General features: G+C 43.3%; 1 long non-coding RNA gene across 1 annotated transcript in view; it reads right to left on the bottom strand.

The window, feature by feature from the left end:
- Nucleotides 1-27,183, bottom strand: part of LOC141147668 (uncharacterized) — a 122,730-nt gene extending 95,547 nt beyond the window's left edge. Inside the window, exons 1-2 of the long non-coding RNA XR_012245094.1 lie at nucleotides 27,102-27,183; nucleotides 26,509-26,567 (exon numbers count right to left, since the gene is read on the bottom strand). This is a non-coding gene — a long non-coding RNA (uncharacterized lncRNA). The remainder of the gene's footprint in view (nucleotides 1-26,508; nucleotides 26,568-27,101) is intronic.
- Nucleotides 27,184-27,621: the final 438 nt, after the last annotated feature.

Here is a 27,621-nt window from a genome sequence, read left to right as displayed (position 1 = left end):
ACGCATCTTCTGTTATTATTTTTTGTCAACTGACAATGACTGAAGAACAAATTGCAAGCTGGAAGCAGTTCAATAAAGTAGATGAAGCATTTGAGATATGCCATTTATAGATGGCCTTAAACTTTGCACATTAATCACTGGCTATTTCATTAGGTTTAATATCAGAAATCTCTATCGCAATATGGACTCTGCAATCATGAAAGTTTGCTTCCCCTGTAAGGCTGTCATAATGTGTCTGTTATTTTGTTTTGTCTCTCGCCCTAGCATTACAGTTTAGAAAATGCATTTCATCTGCTGACTCTGAGCCTTTCATTCCATTGTCTCTTTCTCCTTGACCTCTGCAGAGAATTATGGGGCACACAGAAAATTGTAAATGAAACAACTGCCTGCAGTCTTGACTCATACTCCCACCATGTACAGTATGTTGAAAAGAATAATGGATTTTGTCGTAAATAATATTTCTGATCTATTTTTGTGCCACATTGTGTATAGCCTCTGCCTGCCTGACTGGCTACAAAATATAATAAGGTTCTAATATACATTAAATATTGTCAGGGGGCATTTTTGGGGCATCAATCATGTTGGCAAAGTTATTGGCTATCTAAGATTATCATACAAACTGGAGTATTGAGCTTCAGAACTGATACTGCAAGTGATTTCTGCACCATGAATTCACTTTGTAAATCTGCTTCTTCTTGAAATGTGTAGTATGGAAGGTTAAATGGTGATTTAAAGTGAAGGTCGTCGGTTCAAATCCCAACCATTGCACTACCTGCCTGGAGTTTTCATGTTCTCCCTGTGCCTGTGTGGGTTTCCTCTGGGTACTCCGGTTTCCTCCCACCCTCCATCGGTCCCTGATAGTACAACTGAAGCAAACAATCAACAATGGGTGGCAAGGCACTGTCAAAAGATCTCCGGGATAAAGTTGTGAAAGGCACAAGTCAGGAGATAGATACAAAAAAAATTCAAAGGCTTCATCAATACCTAGAAGCACAGTGAAGTCTATTATTTAGAAGTGGAAGATATTTGGTACAGCACAGACCCTCCCTGGATCAGAATGTCGCTCCAAACTGGATGAGGGAGCCAGGAGGAAACTGGTCAGAGAAGTTACCAAGAGGCTTACAGCAACTCTAAAGCAGTTGCAGAAATGTATGACAGAGTGGTCATTGGGTGCATGTGACAACAATATCCCAAATACTGCACAAATGTGGCTTGTATTGGAGGGTTGCAAGAAAAAAGCCACTCCTCAGGAAAGGTCACATGCAGTCACTACTGAGCTTTGCCAAAATGCACCTTGAAGATTCTAAGGCCACATGGAAACATGTTATGATCAGATGAGACTAAAATTGATTTTTTTTTTAATCTTTAGGTCTAGGGTACCCCCTTAACCCCCCCCCTAATAAAGTTTTAACCCCATGATCACCCCCCGTCGCCAGTGTCACTAAGCGATCATTTTTCTGATCGATGTATTAGTGTCACTGGTGACACTAGTTAAGGAGGTAAATATATAGGTTCGCCGTCAGTGTTTTATAGTGTCAGGGACCCCTATATACTACCTAATAAAGGTTTTAACCCCTTGATTGCCCCCTAGTTAACCCTTTCACCACTGATCACCGTATAACTGTTACGGGTGACGCTGGTTAGTTAGTTTATTTTTTATAGTGTTAGGGCACCCACCGTTTATTACCTAATAAAGGTTTAGCCCCCTGATCGCCCGACGGTGATATAAGCTAGGTTTTAGGGTCAGATAGGGTCTGCGTCGCCCCAGGCAGCGTCAGGTTAGTGCCAGTAGCGCTAATACCCACATATGCATCGTACACCTCCCTTAGTGGTATAGTATCTGAACGGATCAATATCTGATCCGATCAGGTCTATATTAGCGTTCCCAGCAGTTTAAGGTTCCCAAAAACGCAGTGTTAGCAGGATCAGCCCAGATACCTGCTAGCACCTGCGTTTTGCCCCTCCGCCCAGCCCACCCAAGTGCAGCATCGATCAATCACTGTCACTTACAAAACACTAAACACATAACTGCAGCGTTCGCAGAGTCAGGCCTGATCCCTGATCGCTAACAGTTTTTCTTGGTAGCGTTTTGGTGAACTGGCAAGCACCAGCGGCATAGTACACCCCAGTCATAGTCAAACCAGCACTGCAGTAACACTTGGAGACGTGACGAGTCCCATAAGTGCAGTTCAAGCTGGTGAGGTGGCAAGCACAAGTAGTGTCCCGCTGCCACCAAGAAGAAGACAAACACAGGCCTGTCGTGCCCATAGTGCCCTTCCTGCAGCAATCGCCAATCCTAATTGGGAACCCACCACTTCTGCAGCGCCCGTACTTCCCCCGTTCACATCCCCAACCAAATGCAGTCGGCTGCATGAGAGGCATTTTCTTTATGTCCTCCCGAGTACCCCTACCCAACGAACCCCCCCAAAAAAGATGTCGTGTCTGCAGCAAGCGCGGATATAGGCGTGACACCCGCTATTATTGTCCCTCCTGTCCTGACAATCCTGGTCTTTGCATTGGTGAATGTTTTGAACGCTACCATACACTAGTTGAGTATTAGTGTAGGGTACAGCATTGCACAGACTAGGACACACTTTCACAGGGTCTCCCAAGATGCCATCGCATTTTGAGAGACCCGAACCTGGAACCGGTTACAGTTACAAAAGTTACAGTTACAAAAAAAGTGTATAAAAAAAAAACACAAAAAAATATATAAAATTAAAAAAAAATAAATAGTTGTTGTTTTATTGTTCTCTCTCTCTCTATTCTCTCTCTATTGTTCTGCTCTTTTTTACTGTATTCTAATCTGCAATGTTTTATTGTTATTATGTTTTATCATGTTTGCTTTTCAGGTATACAATTTTTTATACTTTACTGTTTACGGTGTTTTATTGTTAACCATTTTTTTGTCTTCAGGTACTCCATTCAGCTACAGCGCGGATTTATTTATCTTGACAGCAACAGTGTTTGCTCCCACGATATATAAAGCCGTGACTCCAGCGGAGGTGATATATGCCGAAGCATGGGGGCAGCAGGGGCAGCAGGGGCAGAGGAGCGATTTGCTCCTACCTTTTGCGGGAGGATGCCCCCCTGCTTCGGCATATATAAATGGTGCATGTTTGCCCATCATTAGAAGTAGGTGGATGAAGGGAGGTATTCTAATGGTGGGCATACCCACCGATCAATCTCTTTTTTTCGTTCAGCCCACAGGCTGCATGAAAAAAAAAGATTACAATATATGCCCAACAAGGACCAGCAACGTACTGGTATGTTGCTGGACTTTGAGTGGTTATACCAGAATAATGCCTACAGGTTTAGGTATCATCTTGGTATCATTCTTTTCAGCCAGCGGTCGGCTTTCATGTAAAAGCAATGCTAGCGGCTAATTAGCCTCTAGACTGCTTTTACAAGCAGTGGGAGGGAATGCCCCCCCCCACCATCTTCCATGTTTTTCTCTGGCTCTCCTGTCCCAACAGGGAACCTGAGAATGCAGCCGGTGATTCAGCCAGCTGACCATAGAGCTGTTTAGAGACCAGAGTGGCTCCAAACATCTCTATGGCCTAAGAAACCGGAAGCTACGAGCAGTTCATGACTTAGATTTCGCCGGATGTAAACAGCGCCATTGGGAAATTGGGAAGGCATTTTATCACACCGATCTTGGTGTGGTCAGATGCTTTGAGGGCAGAGGAGAGATCTAGGGTCTAATAGACCCCAATTTTTTCAAAAAAGAGTAGCTGTCACTACCTATTGCTGTCATAGGGGATATTTACATGCCCTGAGATAACAATAAAAATGATTAAAAAAATATAAATGAAAGGAACAGTTTAAAAATAAGATAAAAAAGGAAAAAAAAATAAAGAAAAAAAAAAAAAAAAAAAAAAAAAAAGCACCCCCCCTGCTGCTCTCGTGCAAAGGCGAACGCAAGGGTCGTTCTGGCTTCAAATGTAAACAGCAATTGCACCATGCATATGAGGTATAACCGCGAAGGTCAGATTGAGGGCAGTAATTTTAGCAGTAGACCTCCTCTGTAAATCTAAAGTGGTAACTTGTAAAGGCTTTTAAAGGCTTTTAAAAATGTATTTAGTTTGTCGCCACTGCACGTTTGTGCGCAATTTTAAAGCATGTCATGTTTGGCATCCATGTACTCGGCCTAAGATCATCTTTTTTATTTCATCAAACATTTGGGCAATATAGTGTGTTTTAGTGCATTAAAATTTAAAAAAGTGTGTTTTTTCCCCAAAAAATGCGTTTGAAAAATCGCTGCGCAAATACTGTGTGAAAAAAAAAAAATTAAACACCCACCATTTTAATCTGTAGGGCATTTAAATATAAAATATATAATGTTTGGGGGTTCAAAGTAATTTTCTTGAAAAAAAAAATAATTTTTTCATGTAAACAAAAAGTGTCAGAAAGGGCTTTGTCTTCAAGTGGTTAGAAGAGTGGGTGATGTGTGACATACTGTAAGCTTCTAAATGTTGTGCATAAAATGCCAGGACAGTTCAAAACCCCCCAAATGACCCCATTTTGGAAAGACACAAGTTGCGGGAAAAAGACACTTTTTTTTTTTTTTTTGCACAAAGTTGTCACTAAATGATATATTGCTCAAACATGCCATGGGCATATGTGAAATTACACCCCAAAATACATTCTGTTGCTTCTCCTGAGTATGGGGATACCACATGTGTGAGACTTTTTGGGAGCCTAGCCGCGTACGGGACCCCGAAAACCAATCACCGCCTTCAGGCTTTCTAAGGGCGTAAATTTTTGATTTCACTCTTCTCTGCCTATCACAGTTTCGGAGGCCATGGAATGCCCAGGTGGCACAACCCCCCCCCCAAATGACCCCATTTTGGAAAGTAGACACCCCAAGCTATTTGCTGAGAGGTATAGTGAGTATTTTGCAGACCTCACTTTTTGTCACAAAGTTTTGAAATTTGAAAAAAAAAAAAAAAATTTTTTTCTTGTCTTTCTTCATTTTCAAAAACAAATGAGAGCTGCAAAATACTCACCATGCCTCTCAGCAAATAGCTTGGGGTGTCTACTTTCCAAAATGGGGTCCTTTTGGGGCGGGGGGTTGTGCCACCTGGGCATTCCATGGCCTCCGAAACTGTGATATGCAGTGAAGAGTGAAATCAAAAATGTACGCCCTTAAATCCTGAAGGCGGTGATTGGTTTTCGGGGCCCCGTATGCGGCTAGACTCCCAAAAAGTCCCACACATGTGGTATCCCCATACTCAGGAGAATTAGCTAAATGTATTTTGGGGTGCAATTCCACATATGCCCATGGCCTGTGTGAGCAATATATCATTTAGTGACAACTTTGTAAAAAAAAAAAAAAAATTGTCACTTTCTCGCAACTTGTGTCAAAATATAAAATATTCCATGGACTCAACATGCCTCTCAGCAACTATCTTAGGGGGCTCTACTTTCCAAAATGGGGTCATTTGGTGGGGTTTTGTGCCATCTGGGCATTTTATGGCCTTCAAAACTGTGCTAGGTAGTGAGGAGTGAAATCAAAAATTTACGTCCTTAGAAATCCCGAAGGCGGTGATTGGTTTTCGGGGCCCCGTACGCGGCTAGGCTCCCAAAAAGTTCCACACATGTGGTATCCCCGTACTCAGGAGAAGCAGCTGAATGTATTTTGGGGTGCAATTCCACATATGCCCATGGCCTGTGTGAGCAATATATCATTTAGACAACTTTTTGAAATTTTTTTTTTTTTTTGGTCATTATTCAATCACTTGGGACAGAAAAAATGAATATTCAATGGGCTCAACATGCCTCTCAGCAATTTCCTTGGGGTGTCTACTTTTCAAAATGGGGTCATTTGGGGGGTTTTGTACTGCCCTGCCATTTTAGTACCTCAAGAAATGACATAGGCAGTCATAAACTAAAAGCTGTGTAAATTCCAGAAAATGTACCCTAGTTTGTAGATGCTATAACTTTTGGGCAAACCAATAAATATACGCTTATTGACATTTTTTTTTACCAAAGACATGTGGCCGAATACATTTTGGCCTAAATGTATGACTAAAATTGAGTTTATTGGATTTTTTTTATAACAAAAATTATAAAATATCATTTTTTTTCAAAATTTTCGGTCTTTTTCCGTTTATAGCGCAAAAAACAAAAACTGCAGAGGTGATCAAATACCATCAAAAGAAAGCTCTATTTGTGGGAAGAAAAGGACGCAAATTTCGTTTGTGTACAGCATTGCATGACCGCGCAATTAGCAGTTAAAGTGACACAGTGCCAAATTGTAAAAAGTGCTCTGGTCAGGAAGGAGGTAAATCCTTCCGGGGCTGAAGTGGTTAAGGAGCCGCAAGTAAACTGGGATCCCCCACTCTGCACAGCCAGGCACACCGAATTTTCACAGGCACTCATAAGACAAAGAACAATTCGTGACTTTTTTTGTTATTTATTGAGTGTAATAACTTGGATAGGGATGGGAGGTTATGGGTTGCCCTTTTGACTTCAACAACTTCAGGGACAACTCTTCCTATATACAGTTCCTATATACAGCTGGTACCAAAAAGAGAAGAAAAATGGGAAATCCCACCTAGTAAAAAAGTATAGTACCCACCCTATATATGCAGGGGGTGTAATCAATATATACTATAGATCAAAAACAAAACTAAAAACAAAAAGACTCTACACTCCCAACTGAGTAAACTACAAATGTATTACATTACACTATACAAAATATGCTAGCAAAAAGCAGCACCCTCCCATACAGACCCCCACCTAGACTCACCCAAATACCTAAGCCAACCAGCCAGGGACCGAATAGGACCCGCTCCTAATGGGTGCAGTGCTCCACCTTAAAGCCACAATGGGCGTATGATGCACTGCCCCATAATGGAACAAGGGTACAATAGCCCACATGCACCATGCAACCTACTAAACCCATAAGACACCCGCACAGTCATAGGTCAGTCAGTCAATGCAAAGCAAAGTAGTCAGAGGCTACTTGCATCACTCCTGTGGCTACTGATCCCAGCACCACCTCTTCAGGCTCTGCCAACCCACCTGGCTGCCCCTTTCACCAGCCCTCCAGGCTAACTTCTCCCCACAGTCCTCCAGACTGACACTCACCAGCCCACCCGGCTGACTCTCAGGAGATCTCCCAGACATTCTGACCTGCTCCTGCTGTCCTCTTTCCTTGTTCCCATGCCTTCAAGAAGGACTTGCTTGTGTGTTTTGGTAGGATCCTTCCAGCACCGAGCCCCAGGTCACCCTCCTCCCTAGACTAGGGGGCACCCTTAAGGGCCACTGACAGCCCCCTCAGCACTCCATCTCCATCTTCATCTCCATCTTTTTTCCTCCCCTGGACACCTTTGCTCCAGGGGAGGAAAAATCAGTGTTAAAAAAGCACCTAAAACCTTGTTTCTCAAATGCTTTTAGGCATGTTTAGATATGTTTAGGCATGTCAAGCATTTAGTTGTTCATTCATTCCATTGGCCAGAATATTAATTTATTCTGGGTACTGGAATGAATGAATGCTCTAGTGTTACGTGTTTAGGTGCATTGGGCATTTTGCAGCAAAATGCTCCTCCCCTGAAAGCGCTGGCACTGGGGGTTTTCTTTCTGCCTCTAAACACTCCTGCCTCTAAACTTCTATGTGTGCAAGGACACATAGGCTTACATAGAAGGGTGTTTAGAGCCATAAAAACGTCAAATGCCCTTAAAAGTGGCCTAGATTGCATAAGGTCTAAGGGCCCTTTCACATGGGCGCCTTCTATTCCGTTCAGCAGGGGATCTGTCTGCTGATTCTCTGCTGATCGGAGCAGAATGGGGGATGGATGACAGGTCTGTATCTGCTCTGTTTATGCACAGCGGCCATGGACAAACCCCGCTTTGCTCCATGGGTGGCCCGGAATAAACAGACTCCACTGTCCATTTATACCGGGTGCCTCCGATCTGGTCGGCCCAAAGGGAAGAGGATGCAGTTCTCCTCCAATTTTTTTAGTGGGTTTGATCGGACTCAGAGATAGGTGGGTTTAAACTGACTTGTGTCCTTTTACACCCGCTGGGCCATAGAAATGCATTGACCATCCAATCAGATCTGTCTGAAAAACTGACAGGCAGACCTGATCAGATTTCCCATGTGAAAGGTTCCTTAGAGTCATTGGGGCAGATTTACTAAAACTGGCGCACACAGAATCTGGTGCAGCTGTGCATAGTAACCAATCAGCTTGTAGGTTGTATTGTCAAACCTTAATTGAACAAGTTAGAAGCTAATTGGTTACTATGCACAACTGCACCAGATTCTGTGTGCACAAGTTTTAGTAAATCTACCCCATTGTGTCTGTGTAGATATCCATTGTCGGAACACGCAGTGAAGCAGCAGCACACAGAGTGAGACTGCATCTTCTCCTCTCCTGACAGTCGTGTAGTGGGCTACGTAATAGATTGACTCAGGTTCCATGCCTTGCTTTAAAGTGTAAAACCAGAAATTACCTAAAGGTATCCACAAACCTTTCCCTCCTGCTCTAGATTATGCCCCAACATTTTTTTTTCTCACCTTGTTCTTCGAGTGAGAAACAGCTTTTATTACTCTCTGTAACTTAATCATCATGCTTGTATAATTCTTGCAGCATAATTCTTGTATAATATAATATATATAATATATTTAATATATATCATGCATTCCATATACAGTATTTCACAAATATACTTCGTATAATTCTTGTATAATATATATTTGTTGTTATATAATTTTAGTGTAGTATAATATATTTTATATATATCATATATTCCAAATAATTTACCTATATACTTCATATAGTTATTGTATAATTCATATTTCACATATTCCATATATTGCACATATATACTTAATGTACTTCTTGTATAATTCTTGTGTAATAATATATCATATATTTCATACATATCATGCATTCCAAATATTTCACATACTGTATATACTTCATATAATGGCTCAGTTCCTATTGATGAAGGCACAACCGCAGAACTAAATCTGCCAGGAGCCCTTTTCCCACCTGCGGCACGTGAGTAAGTTCTTGAGAATCAAGACAGCAGGATTGTTTTGTGGGGGAAAAAAAATCAATATTTGCATGTGAAGAGAGATAAAGAGGGATGAGGAATAGGACAGCCAGCGGTGCTGGTGACGCTGGTTGAGGCAGCAAAGACACTGTGTTCCCAGCACAAACAGGATGTAACGTGCTAATTGGATTTCTGGAAGGATCAATGGGTACTTTTGTGTACTTGTAGAATTTTTAAAGAGACAAAACATGTGAAATTTTATATATATTGCCTGAATATATACTGTATATTCTGAATATGCTTTTTTTCATTTGGGCTCATTCACATTATTCATGTTGGGTGTGCTGGTCAGTGTTGCCCAGTACAGTCCAAGGCAATGTGCCTTGTTTCCTATGGAGTCAGTTCACACCACTGTGTTGTGGTGTGCTGAAAAAAAAGAAGTACTGCATGCAGTTGTTTTCCTCGGTGCAGCACGCTGCGGCAGAAACCACCGCATCCCAACATCGCTGTGTCAATAGAACTTGTGACATTGCAATAAAGTTCTGACACAAAAAAAAAAAGAAAGTGCAATGTGCCGGAATAGGCGCTTCAGCACCATGTCCTCCCGGTGCACATCAGCAGCTGTGTGTTCAGCCCTAAAGAGATGGGAAATCTGTGTGTCCCCTTTCTGATTCAAACAATTTATTATTGCTCTCTCTATGTTCCCCTCTTTCACTGCTAAACTCCAGCTGATTTTAGACAAATAGAGGAATAATCAGAGCTTCATGTGTGTGATCCAGGTGCTAAAGAAATATTTCTCTATTGTCCTCCTTTAGCTGAGACCTTGTGAAATATTTACATAAATAGCTCTCCATTTATCTCGCTTCCGGCTTGGAAGAGTTGAAAATTACACATCGCCAACAGGACAGTGATAAATGAATATTCCCTGAATTAAAGTAATTCAGATTCAACAAAGCTGCTGATAGCATCATGGAGGGAGCAGATGTATGATGGCAGAGCCAGATAGACATTCATTGTGGCTGTATCTCTTGTTGGTATTGGAAAAGCTAGAGTTTAATGCCCAGGTGTAGCAATAAAGAAATACTACAGTCAGAATAAACACCAGTAAACTAAAACAATGTCAAGTGATGTGCAAATACGGATTCTCATACTGAGTGAAACTTGCAGTGGTGCATACTTGAAAGGTCGCAAATCACAAAACATCCCGAAAGTTGGGTAGCTCCTGCTTGGCTTCTTTGCATATGTTAAAGAAATAGCACAGGGACCCCTTTTCAAGATTAGAATTGTGTTGATGTCCCAATACTTATGGACCTGACTGTACGTAGTTAAAATGAACTTGTCACCTTCATCATAATTGATCATCCCTGTCATATAGCACAGATATCTGTTGGCACTAGTCCTTGCTGCTTGCACTCTGGAACTGGAATTGGATCAGAGGGTGCACTGGATGCCTTCAGCTGCCATTATTCTTTTGCTGGGTGTCCCGTGCATCCCTGTGCCTTTAAGGAGGGGTGGGCTCCCTCCAGGCAAACCTACCCTTAGCCTCCCTGGCGGTATGATTATTTCGGATTTTAGGTGCTGAAAGCGGTACAATTATTTTGCATGGAAATTTGGCGTTTTATATTGTAGGCCTGTAATTCTTAACAATAACACACTTAAATCTGTCCAAACAAGAGTCTAGTAGATATCCCGGGTATGATGAAGTTTGAAACACGCAAACATAAATTATAATATAATAAATAAATATAAATAATTAAAAAAAATAATAATATAATAATAATAAATTACATTTCCCCACGATTCACTATCGCTCAATTCTGCAAGTGTTCTAATTTATTATCGCTGTTTTCTAGCTGGTCTAAAGCCACTTTTGACATAAAGGGACACTTTTTGGTTGCTATGGACAATCTGCAGTTTCCAGGCAGAAATAACAGTATATATCATATAAAACTGCGTGCAGGGCATGGGCCAAAGCACTGGGGACAAAAGGGATGTGAAATGATTTCATACACATAGGCGTGCGCACAGGGTGTGCCAGGTGTGCCTGGGCACCCCCTAATCACCCTGTGCTGCACAGATTCCACCTGCTGCTTGGCTGCAGAGAAAAGAGAAAGAGACTGGGAAATCTCTGTCCTCGGTCCCTTTCTCTGTCTCTAAAATGAGACATCAGGGGTCTCTTTAGGCCCCTAATATTTCATCAACGGGCCTTCGAGAAAATTGTAACAAAAAAAAAAAAATTAAAATTATTGTTAAAAAAATTGTAAAAAATAATAAAAATAAACTACTGCCCTATATATATTTACACACACGCATGTGTGTTTTGAGCTTTGGGGTGCACACCCTATTGCAATAGGCTACGCACACCTATGTTCATACAGTACTGTAATCTGTAAGATTACAGTACTGTATGTGTTATGGTTTGTACATTTTTTTGAATTTGCCACCAGGCTCCGCCCCCATGCGTCGCGCCGCTCGCAGGAAACAGGAGCCTAGCACGGAGAGGCTTCGGAAGAGACAGAGCCCGCAGGCACAGCGGGGGACATCGCAGGATCCTGGGGACAAGGTAAGTAACGCCGCACCAGGATCCTGCAATGTAATCCCGAGTGTGGCTCGGGGTTACCGCTAATGGGACTGAAATTAACCCCGAGCCACACTCGGGAATAACGTCAGGGAGGCTATGCTTCACACACACGATCGGATTGTTGGCCAACAAAACCGTGGACTTTTGGCCCAAACTTGTCTTGCATAAACACAGCCACACAATTGTTGGCCAACAATTACGAACGTACTGACGTACTACGTGGTTTTTCAGCTCTTTAGTGCCACCCTTTGGGCTCCTTCTGCTAATTTCGTGTTAGTAGCAGTTTGGTGAGTGTTAATTTGGGCTTTTCTTTTCGCGCTTTTCATTTAGCGCTTTTCATTTCGTGCTTTTCAGTTTGTTTCTGAACAGCTGTTCGTCAACCAGCCATGTTGCGGAATCGGAGGAGATAACGTGTTATTTATTATTGGCCTTGGAGTTATTGCTTTAACATTATTTTTTTGGTTGAATAATGATTTGATTTGGTATATTTTCTATATTTTTGGATGCATAGAATGCACTTTTTGGTTAGGTTCTATTGACAGATAGCATGTCTAATTTTATTTGTTTTCTTTTTTTAATGCACAATAAAAAAATTGTGTAGAATAATACTTGGCTATGTGTTTTACTTCAAATGACAGTTAGGAAGTAGGCAGTTACATTTTAAAAAATACAATGTAAAATTAACAAGGGACACTAACATAGTTGTATCTTTGATCTTAAAAACTACGGGATAATGGTGTTGTGGTAACTTGCCCAAATAATTAAAAAAAAAAAAGCATAATAATATTATTCTTGATATCACTAAAAAAAAAAAAAACCTTTGAAAATGTGTTTGCAATAACTCCATCAGTATCACCAGCAAAGCAGCTTCATTGTTATCCCATTGACCCCTTGCCGAACAGCTCACGCCGATATACGTCGGCAGAATGGCACGTACAGGCATATTAACGTACCTGTACGTTGCCCTTTAAGACGCAGCATTGTGGGTGCGTGCGTGCACGCCGCAAGCTCCGTGAGTATGATCGCGGACTCGAAGTCCGCAGGGATACCCACAATCGTCTCACGGAGAGGAAGAACGGGGAAATGCTGATGTAAACAAGCATTTCCCCATTCTTCCTAGTCACAGGACACTGATCACCGCTCCCTGTGATCAGGAGCGGTGATTAGTGTCCTGACACACGTAGCCCATCCCCCCTTCAGTTAGAACACATCCCTAGGACACACTTAACCCCTTCAGCACCCCCTCCTGGTTAACCCCTTCACTGCCAGTCACATTTACACAGTAATCAATGCATTTTTAATCGCACTGATTGCTGTATAAATGTGAATGGTCCCAAAATAGCGCCAAAAGTGTCTGATCTGTCCGCCATAATGTCGCAGTCACGATAAAAATCGCTGATCGCCGCCATTACTATTAAAAAAAAAAAAAATTAATAAAAATGCCATAAAACTATCCCCTATTTTGTAAACTTTTGTGCAAACCAATCAATAAACGCTTATTGCGATTTTTTTTTTACCAAAAATATGTAGAAGAATACGTATTGGCCTAAACTGAGGAAGAAAAATTTTTTTTTATATATTTTTTGGGGATATTTATTATAGCAAAAAGTACAATATATTGTGTTTTTTTCAAAATCGTTGCTCTTTTTTAGTTTATAGCGCAAAAAATAAAAAACGCAGAGATGATCAAATACCACCAAAAGAAAGTTCTATTTGTGGGGAAAACAGGACATCAATTTTGTTTGGGAGCCATGTCGCACAACCGCGCAATTGTCAGTAAAAGTGACGCAGTGCCGAATCGCAAAAAGTGCTCTGGTCTTTAGCCAGCCAAATGGTCCGGGGCTGAAGAGGTTAAAGAAGAAGAGAATGTGCGCTGCATTTCGAGATTTCATAATTTGCCACGTCATGAATGTTAATTCTCCATTATGAACGCTCGTTTACAAGACCGACCGCTTCTGGCTCGTCCTTGCTTCCGAGCATGCGTGTTTGTACTTTGGACTTTTGTCCGACGGACTTGTGTACACACGCTCGGAAAATCTGACAACACACATTTGTCTACAGAAAATTTATAAACCAGCCATCCAACATTTGTCCACGGAAAGTTGGCCAACAATTGTCTGATGGAGCATACACACGCTTCCGGCTCGTACTTGATTCCGAGCATGCGTGGACTTTTGTGCGACGGACTTGTGTACACACGATCGGAAAGTCCGTAAAATTTGTTGGCGGAAAATTTGAGAACCTGCTAACCAACATTTGTTGGCGGAAAATCCGACAACAAATGTTTGATGGAGCATACACACGGTCAGACTTCCCGCAAACAAGCTCCCATCCAACATTTGTTGTCAGAAAATCCGATCGTGTGTACGGGGCATTAGTATCCAATATTAGTGCTATACCAAACAAAACAGGCACCAAACCAAGTAAGACAAACTTAATATATTCTCACCCAATATGGTTGGTAACTAGGCAAGTATACAAAGTGATTAACAGTAAGGACCAGGTATAAGATGACATTTGGTGTCCAGATCAGGATCAACAGTAGCAAGGCCACCTCAGGAGCAGAAGTGAGCAGCAGAAAAGTTGAATCTATTGAATGCTGGAACTATACTGTTAGACTGCATTTATGGTGGCAATAATGGTCCTAAACCAACTGGGTATGCACTATCCAAAAGAAAATGATAGTCTGGAGAAAAGGGGGTCAGGGGGACAAAGGGGACTTGCAGAATAATTGTTACAGGAGGGGCAGTGTTTTGAGATGTTCTGCTGGTTATTGTTGAGTCCTTTAAGAGCTGTGGTGGACTTAGCGATAGTCCCAGTTAACCTGCATGCAGTAAAGGTACAGTATAGTCTCAACACATGTGAAAAGTAGATGTGGTTCAAATGTGGTAATGGTTCTGTATAATACTGTATAATATCTGTATATGGTTGGTGTAGGTGCAGTCTAGGTTTGGAAAAAGTGCGGTATAGAGTGCAGTATGGGTGCAGTATAGATTGGGTATACACGGTGTCCTGCTCTTAGTGGCTCAGTCCGTGATAGCAGTATCAGCAATGGGTGAATAGCCCTCTCACCTGTCCCCAGGATGCTGAAGTGACCTCTTACTGTAGAAGGGGAGACCCCTTGGTTTATCCCTGAAGGCCCCCAGTGATCAATGGTGGAAAGCAGAGGGTGAGTGGATGCTCCATTCTCCCTGTGGCAATGGTACAGGTACTGTGATGTGTGCGGTGCTGCACTGCCCCTGGGTGTCCTCACTCCCAGTCTCAGGCTTGGAGCTCTGCTGGTATGGTCTCCCACTGGCAGGCGAATATTCAAACAAAGGTGCTCTCTCTCTAAAGCAGTGGTTCTCAACTCCTGTCCTCAGGACCCACCAACAGGCCAGATTTTAAGTATTACTTTGGGGAGTTGCAGACTAGAATACTGCAATCACTGAGCAGCAAGTGATATCACCTGTGATGTATTTCAGTTATCTTGCAAACCTGGCCTGTTAGTGGGTCCTGAGGACAGGAGTTGAGAACCAGTGCTCTAAAGCCTCATACACACAAGACAAAATCAGAAGAAAAATTCTGAACGAGGCACGATCGTTCGATTCTCATGTAGTGTGTACACAACTTTTGACATCCGATTCCGACTTTGCAAACAAAAATTTCCAAAGGGACAAAGAATTTTCTCATAAGTGAAGAGAACGAATTTTCAACCACTTAAGGACCAAGACTATTTTTTACACTTGGTGTTTGCGAGTTAAAATCATTTTTTTTTTTTTTTTTGCGTGAAAATTACTTAGAACCCCCAAACATTATATATTTTTTTCAGACACCCTAGAGAATAAAATGGCGGTAATTGCAATACTTTATGTTGCACCGTATTTGCGCAGCGGTCTTACAAACGCAATTTTTCGGGAAAAAATACACTTTATTGAATTAAAAAATAAGATAACAGTAAGCTTAGCCCAATTCTTTTTTATAATGTGAAAGATAATGTTACGCTGAGTAAACTGATACCCAACATGTCATGCTTCATAACTGCGCCCGCTCGTGGAATGGCGACAAACTTTAACACTTAAAAGTCTCCATAGGTGACGTTTAAAAATTTCTACATGTTACCAGTTTTGAGTTACTGAGTTTCTAGAGTTTTGCTAGAATTATTGCTCTTGCTCTAACGATCACGGCGATACCTCACATGTGTGATTTGAACACCGTGTACATATGCGGGCGCGACTTACATATGCGTACACATCTACGCGCGAGCACGGAGGGACAGGGCGCTTTAAATTTTTATTTCTTTTTTTCTGATTTATTTTACTTTTTATATTTTATTTTTTACACTGTCCCTTAAAAAAACTTTTTTTGGATTACTTTTATTCCTATTACAAGAAATGTAAACATCCCTTGTAATAGAAAAAAAACATGACAGGACCTCTTTAATGTGAGATCTGGGGTCAAAAAGACCTATGATTTCACATTTACAATGGGCAGTTTATATAAATCCTGTATAATAATAATAATAATAATAATAAAGGCAAATAGACTGTGAACTTTGCAAAGTGCAGTTGCTCCAGAGCTTAGTAAATGAGCAGAAGCTCTGCTTACTTCCATCAGCCAATCATGTACAAAATGCATTTTTTTTTAAATTTTCCTTGCATGTGATTGGGTATTCTTTGCAAAGTGAAGCTTTACCTCTTTTACTAAGCTTTGGAGCAATTGCTGTCGCCGAGTGAAACTGCACTTTGCAAAGTGCGTAGTCTATTTGCTTTTAGTAAATCAACCCCACTCTATCCCAGTAGAGGGAGAGAAGAATAAAAGTCAATGGGGTTCATTTACTAAAGGCAAATAGACTGTGAACTGTGCAAAGTGCAGTTGCCTTCTGCAAGAGCAGTTGCTTCAGAGCTTAGTAAATGAGGTAAAGCTTCACTTTACAAAGAATACCCAATCACGTGCAAGAAAAAAAAAAAAAACAGATCTTTTGCTTGCATGTGATTGGCTGATGAAAGTCAGAAAAACTTTTGCCAATTTATTAAAGTGGTTGTATACCCTCATTTGTAATTTTTACCTACAGGTAAGCCTATAATAAGGCTTACCTGTAGGTAAAATTAATATCTCCTAAACCTGTACGGCTTAGGAGATATTCCCTTTGCATGCAGCTGCTGACGTCAGCGGCGCATGCTCTCTGAATGCCTGGCTGAAGATCCGGCAGACGCTGCCGGACCTTTGCCGGGAAGAAGACTGACGTGATTGTGGCTCCGGCCACTCACAGTGCCAGAGCCGCGAACCCGGAACAAATGCAGAGGCCAAGATGTCAGCTCCCTCGGAGTGGACCAGGCTGCAATACGGGGGCTTCAATCTAAGGTAAGTATTTCATAATGAGCTAGTAGTAGCTCATTATGCCTTTGCCATGAAGAGTTTTTTTTCTTTTTTTTTTTTTTTAGATATGCCGGTATACAACCACTTTAAGCTCTGGAGAAACTGCTCTTGCATAGTGCAACTGTACTTTGCAAAGTGCACAGTCTATTTACCTTTAGTAAATCAACCCCAATGTCTCCTCCTATTGCTGTAGCCCAGCACATGGCTACACCATGGGGATTATTTACTAAAATTGGAGAGTGCTAAATCTGGTGCAGCTCTGCGTAGAAACCAATCAGCTTCCAGGTTTTGTTGGCAGAGCTTAACTGAACACGCTGAAGTTAGAAGATTGGCTACCATGTACAGCTCCACCAGATTTTGAATGCTCCAGTTTTAGTAAATCAACCCCCATGTCACAATAAATACAAGTAAATATATTTTGAAAAAGCTGTACATTTTATTCACAAAACACAGTCCTTGAGCTCCAGTCAAATGACTTTCACTGAGCCGACAGGAATTGTAAGGAGAATACTGAGATCTCTTTGAGTAATAAATACCTGTAAGTGTTACACTTATACATTACTCAACAAGCATGCATTTAATATATAACACACATCTTAACATGTAACATTTATCTGACACAGCTTTAAATAATTTCTGCTACTATCCAGTGTGCTTTTGGAGGTGGAAGGGGGAAGGACGCTGGTTGCTGCTTCCATGATAAAAGCATACCACTATTTGGGGATCCTTATGCCCCGTACACACGGTCGGATTTTCCAACGGAAAATGTGTGATAGGACCTTGTTGTTGGAAATTCCGACCGTGTGTGGGCTCCATCACACATTTTCCATCGGAATTTCTGACACACAAAGTTTGAGAGCAGGATATAAAATTTTCCGACAACAAAATCCGTTGTCGGAAATTCCGATCATGTGTACACAAATCCGACGCACAAAGTGCCACGCATGCTCAGAATAAATTAAGAGATGAAAGCTATTGGCTACTGCCCCGTTTATAGTCCCGACGTACGTGTTTTATGTCACCACGTTCAGAATGATCGGATTTTCCGTCAACTTTGTGTGACAGCGTGTATGCAAGACAAGTTTGAGCCAACATCCGTCTGAGAAAATCCATGGATTTTGTTGTTGGAATGTCCGATCAATGTCCGACCGTGTGTACGGGGCATTAGAGATAGATGGAAGCTGAGACCTGACTTGCTGGCAGTTAGAGGTGCGCACTTTCATTAAGAGCCCATTCACACCTGACGTCAATGTGCTGCAACTTTCATGCATTAAGCTACTTTTATTAGCCAGCCTATTTAAATTGAATGGGCTGTAATGTATCTCAAAGTATGAAAGGTTTTGATCATGTAGGTCCTGCTGTATCACACTGTAACATGTGTTGTGATGTGTTGCAACACAGGTGCATTCTGGACAACCATTAGGGCAGTGATGGCGAACCTTGGCAGCCCAGATGTTTTGGAACTACATTTCCCATGATGCTCATGCACTCTGCAGTGTAATCGATCATCATGGGAAATGTAGTTACAAAACATCTGGGGTGCCAAGGTTCGCCATCACTGCATTAGGGTGTCTTTCAGCATCAATGGCACGGCAATGCACTAAAGTTTACACGCTACTACACTTGGTGGTATTATACATGTTTAGCATGCGTTACCACCGCACAGGTTGTGTGGATAAGCACTTAAAGTGATTGTAAACCGCTTTTTTTAATAAAAATAACAAAGATGCCTATATAGTTCAGAATGCATTAAGGTGAAAAAACCGTAAGGCATAGAATGCCTTAAGGTGAAAAACCTTAAGGCTTTAAAACCACTTTAAAGTCTTGCTAAACCCAGGACCCTGCATTCGCTATATCTGGTCTCCCACAGAACGCAGAGCTTGGAAATGCAAATAGTTTTAGTATATATAAAATTCTAAACACCTTTTCTCATCAGCTGTATATACAGTAGCAGTCTTATGACTTCTATCAGTGTCTTGTTAAAGCTTGTAGGAGGAGTTTTCATTCTTTTCTGACTGTCCTGTGAGTCTGCAGGACCCCTGACCCTCTGTCTGGACAGTGCTGATTGGCCCTGTGCTGATCACATGCACCCTCCCAAGAAAAAGAAAAAACTCTCTAGCAATACACACAAAACTGAGCATGTTCAGAGTGCCCCCAAGGGCTCTGTTCTATCAGCAGACGGATTGGGGACTGTGAAAGAAGGGGAGGATCAGAAAAGGCAGGATCAAACAGCTTTTTTACACAATGCAGAGGATTAACCCCCACAGTGAGTATAACAAGCATGCTTTACTGAATATGCAGGCTTATTTTACTGTTGTGGGTTTAGTACCACTTTAACCTCTTCGCGCCAGTGCCACCCGGCCCTTTAAGAGGTTTATGATGCCAGGGGGTGGGGCTTAAGAGCATGTGACCACTGTGATTGGCTGTCACGCTGGTCACGTGATTAGAAAACTTCCGACCGCTGCTTTGGATTAGGCACCGGTAAATGTGCCAGGAGAGTGCAGCGCATGCGTTCTCGGCACAGCTCTAGTGACAGCAATTTATGCAAATATTTGGCCTTTCGGCACTAAAGACCAGGTGCCAAGAGGCCACATATTTGCATGTGGCCAGCGCCAAGGAGTTAAGATACCTGCAGTGATATCTTTAAAAAGAAAAAAAAATGGCACTGCTTCTGGTGCACCAATCTGACATAACCATTTTTAAATAAACCCCTTCCTGCCACCAACGTCTATGGTTTTGTGTTGTGACACTTTCCAGTAGTATTACATTAACTACGCTTCCCTTCAGCAGCTATAGAGCAGCATTTGTTTTTGGATTTTCAAAGTCATCTAAAATCATTAGCTTCAAGTGGCTATGCTTATAGAACACAGTCATTTGTATCTGCTTTGTCTCAAGCTATGGATTAAGGAGCTCTCTTCTGAAGGCGGTCATGCGATTACTGTAATTATACACACCTGTACATCTATGAATATGCATACAAGCGAGCTGAAGTCATTTGCATGGACAGAGGGTTGTCTGTAATGTAAAAATTTCAGCTTTCATCCTCATGTCTGCCCGTTAGAAGCTGGCACTTAAATTTTTAACAAAGACAAAGAAGGAAAGCAGAGGGTAGGTTAGCCAGATTGCAAAGCCAAGAAGATGCTTGCCAGTACATTAGCGATTCCATAGTGGTCCTTTTCCTGCTTTTGTCGCAGATTCGGTTGTTATCTGTACTACAATACCACGCTGGAGGCACAATCAGCAACTGTTAATTGCAGAGCAGGAAATAAAACATTTGCAAGTAACTCTCAGAGGGTGGGAAAGAGACAGAAAGCAAACAACTTTATAAAATATCTTTGCGGAGAGAAATCTTAATTACATCTAATTAATCCACCTGCTGATCTCCTAGACACAAGCTGTATCGACTGAAGCTGAATTTAAGAACTTAATTCATCGACAGGTTGGAAGCTGCCCAGTTTGTAGCTGACCCATCGCTACCTGGAAAAAATCCATTGTAATTAAACATCTGCATTTAATGGTTTGATGAAGACCAAAGTATGAACAGGTTTCAGTAGAGAAAAGTTTAGTCGGTGTTAACGAATGCAAACATAGCAAGTGTCAGACTTTGGACCTGTTTCACAGCACCTATGATTTTGTTAATTGTATTTCATAATTGAAAATAATTCATATAATTTACTGAGAATGAATATCTTCATCTTGTAGCTGGAATAAGGAGGTTGTAAATGACTGGTGAGTACCAGAACATCTAATTATGCTGTATGTTCTTGTCTGGCAGACTATGGTTCATAGTTAAAGTAATAATAGAGATGAGTTTACAAAGATAAACAAGCAAACCTAAAAATTACAAAGTTTGGTATAACTTTGTTTCTAGTTTGTTAGCTAAATTGGAGCTATTTTTAACTTTGAATCTTACTGAATTATTTCCAGACATAATCAACAGACGGCTTTGGGACGTGTGGATTTTTGGTGGTAATTGTCCTCGTCAACATGGTAGCACATGGCTGCTCTTTTTGGAAAACTTTTAACTGTGCACGTCCACACAGGACAATACAGCCATTGTCTGCCTAGGCTGCAGATTTGTGCTTTGGTTGACACTAAGAGCCCTTTCACACTGGGGCGGTTTGCAGGCGTTATTGCGCTAAAAATACCGCCTGCAAACCGACCCAAAACAGCCGCTACTGTTTGTTCAGTGTGAAAGCCCGAGGGCTTTCACACTGAAGTGGTGCGCTGGCAGGAGAAGAAAAAAACTCCTGCAAGCCGCATCTTTGGAGCAGTGAAGGAGCTGTGTATTCACCGCTCCTAAACCGCACCTGCCCATTGAAATCAATGGGGTAACGCGGCTATACCACGGCAATACCGGGGCTATAGCTGTGCTATGCGAGCGGTTTTAACCCTTTTTCGGCCGCCAGCGGGGGTTAAAACCTCACTGCTAGTGGCCGAATACCGCCACAAAAACGACAGTAACGCAGCGCTAAAAATAGCGCTGTTTTACCGCCGACGCCCCCACCGCCCCAGTGTGAAAGCAGCCTAACGGCATAGTTCGAGTGCCAGCACAGATATTGCTAGAGCCAGCACATTAATAACCATTTGTAGTCAGAGTCCTCCTATACCGACAATAGTAACTTACCAAGACCTGCGGTGTGCCTTGGTCTGATTGGTCGGTATACCTGAAAAGAGGGCATACCCTGTATGAATGAAACTGAGTATGACTGAGCAAGTATGACTGAAAAGAGTGTGGGAACCGGGAGGGTGGGAACCCGGAAGTTGAGCCAACGCTGAACCCGGCTGTGAAGGAGGGCTATATAGCCCCAGACAACTCCCACAAATGCAGGCTGGCCTGCGGCCAGCCTTTCAACTTGTAGTCAGAGTCCTCCTATACCGACAATAGTAACTTACCAAGACCTGCGGTGTGCCTTGGTCTGATTGGTCGGTATACCTGAAAAGAGGGCAAAAGACGCATGAGTAGGTGTGAAGGACAGAAAGTTTAATGGAAATGAGATAGCAAAAGATCAATCCAACAAAGAGGCAAATGCCCTAATGACCTCCGTATGTGGTTCAGGAGTGTACCTGCTAAAACAGGAGGATCTCCATCACCCCATGTGCTTAATGATGAAAGGAGGTACCCCCTGTTTGGATCTTGAAAGAATGGCCGGTAAATAGTGTTGGATTTAAGCCTAATTTAGAGATCAGGATCCTAACATGTGCCATGAACTGTTTGGAAGTTAGAGGATCTAAGGGAAATGGCAACAATGGGCTGTCCAGTGAGGAAGTAGCCAGAAATCTGGAAAGTGAGTCCAGAACCTTGAACGGACACCATCTGCTATTGGTGCCGTAAAACTTGACCACATGACCTTGACCCACCTGTCTAGTTTTATTGTTGTTAAGCTGCAGGGCGAAATGGTCCAGGTACCTATTGAGACTGCCCTTGGACAGGAAAGTTGCCTGAAGATTGACCCGTGAAACCTCCCCTGGTCTGAGGAACCTGAAGAAACTTAAGTACACAGCAGCTTTAAGCACCAGACTGGGACCTATACCAAAAGGGGATGATGACAGTAAGTTTGAAATATCCCGTACCATCTGACCAGTGATAGGCAGTCTGGAAACCTGCGCTTGAGCCTGTGATTTCAGAATACCCTTCAACAAGGCCTTGAGAGGGTGAGCAGCAAAGATAGACGGACTAGAAGGGTCTTGAAGGGTCTTGAAATGCTGTACGCCTGCCAGATACAACTTGATGGTACTAGCGGACAAAGTCAACACACTGTGGCAATAGGCCGCAAATGCCATTACAGATTTGATGTCCCACGGACAGCTACCCTGTTTCCCCAAAAATAAGACCTAGCATGATTGTCAGTGATGGCTGCAATATAAGCCCTACCCCCAAAATAATCCCTACCCTGTTTCCCCAAAAATAAGCCCTACCCTGAAAATAAGACCTACAAAGACTTTAACTAGGGCTTATTTGGGGGGTAGGGCTTATATTGCAGCCATCACCGACAATCACTAGGTCTTATTTTCGGGGAAACAGGGTAGAAGGATAAAGCTCCAAAAATGTTTGAAATTTCATCCAACCCGTGGAGTACGATTTGAACGTGTTGCTGGATAAAGATGCATTGGCCAAACCGATCGCCTGTGTCCAGAACCTTTTCAGTCCATGGTGAGCAGGGAAAATGGAGGAACCAGTTTGCCCACCCTCTCTGCTTCTGGGTGCTGCAAGAAAAATTTATCAAATTTAAAACGAGACAATGCATCGACTGTCTTATTGAAATCCCCGCTGATGAATTCCCCCTGGAAATGGAACCTGTAGGTCAAACCTAACCAAGTCAACCTGCGCAAGAAGGACATGATGACCAGGGACCCTGACCTGCCTTTGTTGATAATGTTGGCGGTAGCCAGATTGTCTGTGAAGAAAATGACTGAACTTCCTGCCCAGCCTGGCCCCCAAGTGACAGCTGCCGCCACAATCGGGTAGATTTCAAATAATGCTGAAGTCTGTGCAAATTTAGGTAAAAGGAAAACTTCCCGGGGCCAATGGCTAGCCAGCCATTCAACCCCACACATGGCCGCAAGCCCCCCTGACGCAACTGCATCAGTGAAAACCCTGGGCGATGTGCTGGGAGGCTGGGGAATAAGCAAAGAAATGCCATTCCAATCCCGCAGGAACTGGTCCCACATGACCAGATCAGCGCATGCATCCGCTAGCAAGCTGACACCTGCAACACCCTCCTGAAAAAGGGGCAAAAGGGCCAGAAACCTAGAGACAAAAGCCCTACCTTGCGGAATGATCCTCATTGCATGATTTAGCATGCCCAAGAGCGACTGCAACTCCTGCTTTGAGCAGACTGGAGAACGGACGAATGCGTGTATGGTCTGACGAATTCTGTCCAACTTCTCTTTGGGCAGACTAGCAATCATGCAATCAGAATCCAACGTGATACCTAAAAATTTGATGATCTTGGCAGGACCTTCCACCTTGTGAATTGCCAGTAGCACATTCAATTCGGCAAACAGATCCGTGAGACACTGCAAATCCCTGGGTGGCTGGCCAGGGTCCTCAACGAGCAAAAAACCAGCAAGGTAGTGTACCACACCAAGACAACCTTTGCAGTGATCCAAGATCCAATGTAGAGCCTGGGAGAAGATGTTGAACAAACAGGGACTACTCTTTGACCCAAAAGTTAATTTGGTAGCAAAGTAGTAATGGCCCCGCCATATGATGCCATGCCATTGCCAAAACGCAGGACTAATAGGCAGAAGCTTGAAGGCATCAGTAATGTCAGCTTTTGACAACCAAGCCCCCTTACCCAACTGAAGAATGAGCTGAATGGCTGAATCCACGGAAGAATATTTCAACGAAAATTCCTCAGAGGGGATCAGTGAATTGAGGCTCGGAACGTGCGAAAAATGAGGTGCGGACAAATCATAAATAAGACGATGTTTATCAGAAAATTTTCCATACACAACCCCAATCGGGCTGACCCTTCACATACCGAAAGGTGATGACTTGAAAGGCCCAATCACAAACCCTTTATCCACCTCTATAGCCAACAGATCGTCTACTAGCGAAGCATGGTGGTCTGCAGACAAAAGATTCCTACATTCAAAGGTCTCAGTAGGCAACGTGATTAACCCTGTGTGGAACCCAAACGTGAACCCATCTAACAGGAATTGCCTGACACCAGAGGATGGGTGACCCTCTAGATAAGCCCCTAAAGTGGAAACCTCCACTCGGCTTAGTCATGCCGATCTGAAGGGTTTAACCAAACAGGAAGACTTGGGATGTGCCCGAAAGCAATTAGAACACTCGTACAGGAGCCTACACTGGTTGTAATTGCAGCCGGAATTATTAAAATTGTTGCATACCTGCGATTTGCCTAAGAAATGAATGGTCCTACCCAACTTGTCTACCTGTCCGGAGGGTCCTGTGGAGGACACACCGGCCCCCTGCTTGCTAACCCTTGACAGATCTGGGGCCTCAAAATCCGGACACCAAGTGGAAGTATGCGCAGAGGACTGGCAACTGCTGCATACCGGAGACTTCTGGCTGGCAAAGTGCCTACAGAAAAGTTCCATATCGATGTTGCTCCAACACATGACCACCTGGAACTGAGCCCAAGTGGCCGCCGCTTTGGCTGAGAAAGACCGGTGATAGTCGTAAAAACTACACCCTCCGTACTTGTGTGCCAGATCCACCACTTTGTGAAGATACAAATCTAACTCCACCCTCCTATCCGGGCTGACCGCACAAATAATATCACAGAAGATGCTGAATGCGAGCACGAATTCTGCCACACTAAGCTTGCGGTTGAGCCTGGGATCTTTCGTTTTTAAGACATCCGACAAATCACCGCAAGCATAGGACTTGTTTTCCATGATATCTTGTGAAGCTATCAGCAGGGAAGTCAAATTAATGTCCTTCCCTTCCAAAATGTCTTTCTTTAGGTTGGTAGGAATTAAATGAGATAGCAAAACAGACGGGAATGTTGCTAAAGGTGATGGAGCTGCCACCGGCAAGGAAACAGCAACATTACCTGCAGGAGCACTGGGAAGAACTGGAGCTGGGGGTGCAGGTGACACCTGGGTTCTAGCCGCATGTGCTTCCACCACCTCCATTCTGTCCTGCATCTGAGACATGGATGTGGAAAGTGTATTCAGCAATGCATGGATCTGCGTGAGTGAATTGTGCACCGACACCTGACTCAAACTGGTAGAAGGGAGTGGCTGCACCAGATTGGGGAACAATAACCTGAAAAGTTCCGCCTTCCTGGCCGTAGCTGGAAAAGAAATGCCCCTACGGCAAAGTTTTGCTGTGAGCCTGGGCACAGTCCAACTTCTTAGTGACGGGGTGCTGCCGTGCTCCAAACCCTCAGTAAGGGATGGAGGAATCAAGGTGAACTCATCGCTTTCTGACATGTGTGACATGGTTGAATCTATGATGAAAAACAACAAGAAACATTTGAGAAAAAACACGTACCGCCCATCCAACCCTCCCCCCACCCCTCCCCCCAAATTATCAAACTTAAAGAAGCGTGGGTGCAGTAATGTTCCAACCAGCGTGTGAATGAAACCTAATGCGCAACCACCCTACGTGTGTGTACTGAGTGAGCCCGAGCAACCTGTAGCACCAAAACAGGCAACTAAAAATGAACACTCAGGGATACAAATACCCACAGTGCGTGGTGGGTACAGAAATGAGAGTAGGAAGTGAAAGTGCAATGTATGACGTATGAATGTCGGCCGAGAACCTGTATTGACATTTACAAATGAATCCTGGCCCGTAAGGATCTAAAGTCGTGATAGAACCTGATTTGTGAACTGACTGCAACCCTTCGTGACCCAGAATGACAAACACACACCTGTTGCTTTTTAGCGTAAAAGCTGGGTCAACATAAACGAATCACCTGTGAGGTGATGCACCTGAACGGAAAATGACAGACAGGGAAACCAAACTGAAACACTTACCCAGCAAAAGAAATGTGTCGAACAACAACCCCTGACAAGCCTACTGCTCCAACCCTCCTTGCACTTTCTCTTTTTTTTTTTTTTTTATTTAAACCTGAACATACCTGATGCTTCCTGGGCAACACAATGATCCCTGTGAACAAACACTGTACAGGAACAGAACCTGAAAAATAAACATGAGATGAGAAATGCCATGTCAGCAAGGATACCCCAGACATGCCGTGGCAAACTCCCCCCCCGCAGTGCGTGGCCCACCAGAAGGAGTGGCGCTGGCACAGAGCCTGCCCATGCCTGCAGACACACACACAGGATGCTGACCAAATACAGGGAGCGATTCCTGCTGTGGCCACCCCCTCCCCCTCCACCAAGCCTCGTCCTAACCTCCGGTGACCAGACCACAAGGAGAAGGGTGCCCCATCCCCCAGAGTACCTGGGAGCCACTCAAATGCCCCCCCCCCCCCCCCCAGGACTGCCGCCCTCCAGCATAACCCAGCCCGCTTAAGCTCTTGCACTTTGATGAGGAAACCTGGCCAGCCCGCAACCCCGCCCCCCGGCTGTCCAGCTATGCATCCATCGCCCACTGAGCATGAAGTGAGTGACCGCCCCTCGCCTTCCTAGGCCGCCTGATTAAGGCAACCGTACAAGCCACATGCCCTGACACCCCCCGAGCCATCGAAGAGGGGCACCCCCCACCTACCTTCTGCCCACCAGACTGGATAGGCTCTACGAGATGCCTAGGAAAGCAAATACCAGGAAGTGAATCCACCGGAAATGACGTCGGCAACCCGGAAGTTGAGCCGACGCTGAACCCGGCTGTGAAGGAGGGCTAGATAGCCCCGGACTCCCCCCACAAATGCAGGCTGGTCTGCGGCCAGCCTTTCATCTTGTTATGCTGTTCATCAATGGTTAAGCCAACTCCAATATTAGGGCTCTGCGATGTGCCTCCCTTATGCTGGCGGTCAGTGGTGGTGTTTCCTTTCATGGTGGTCAATGCAAGGCCATCCTAACTTTGGTGGCAAAGTATCTTTCTTTGCTGGTCAGTGTATTGGCCCCTTACAATCTTAGTCACTAGTGAAGTGCTTCTTTATATTGATAATCAGAAGTGAAATGTCCTATTATATCAGTGGTTAGTATAGTGCATAGTATAATGCATGGTTAGTAGAAAAATGCTCCTTTATGTTGGGGAAAATAAGTGAAGGCCTTACATTTGTGTGTAA

The sequence above is a fragment of the Aquarana catesbeiana genome, linkage group LG06 (assembly GCF_042186555.1).
Source record: "Aquarana catesbeiana isolate 2022-GZ linkage group LG06, ASM4218655v1, whole genome shotgun sequence".
Classification (NCBI taxonomy): domain Eukaryota; kingdom Metazoa; phylum Chordata; class Amphibia; order Anura; family Ranidae; genus Aquarana; species Aquarana catesbeiana.
This window is presented reverse-complemented; position numbering and strand designations above follow the sequence as displayed.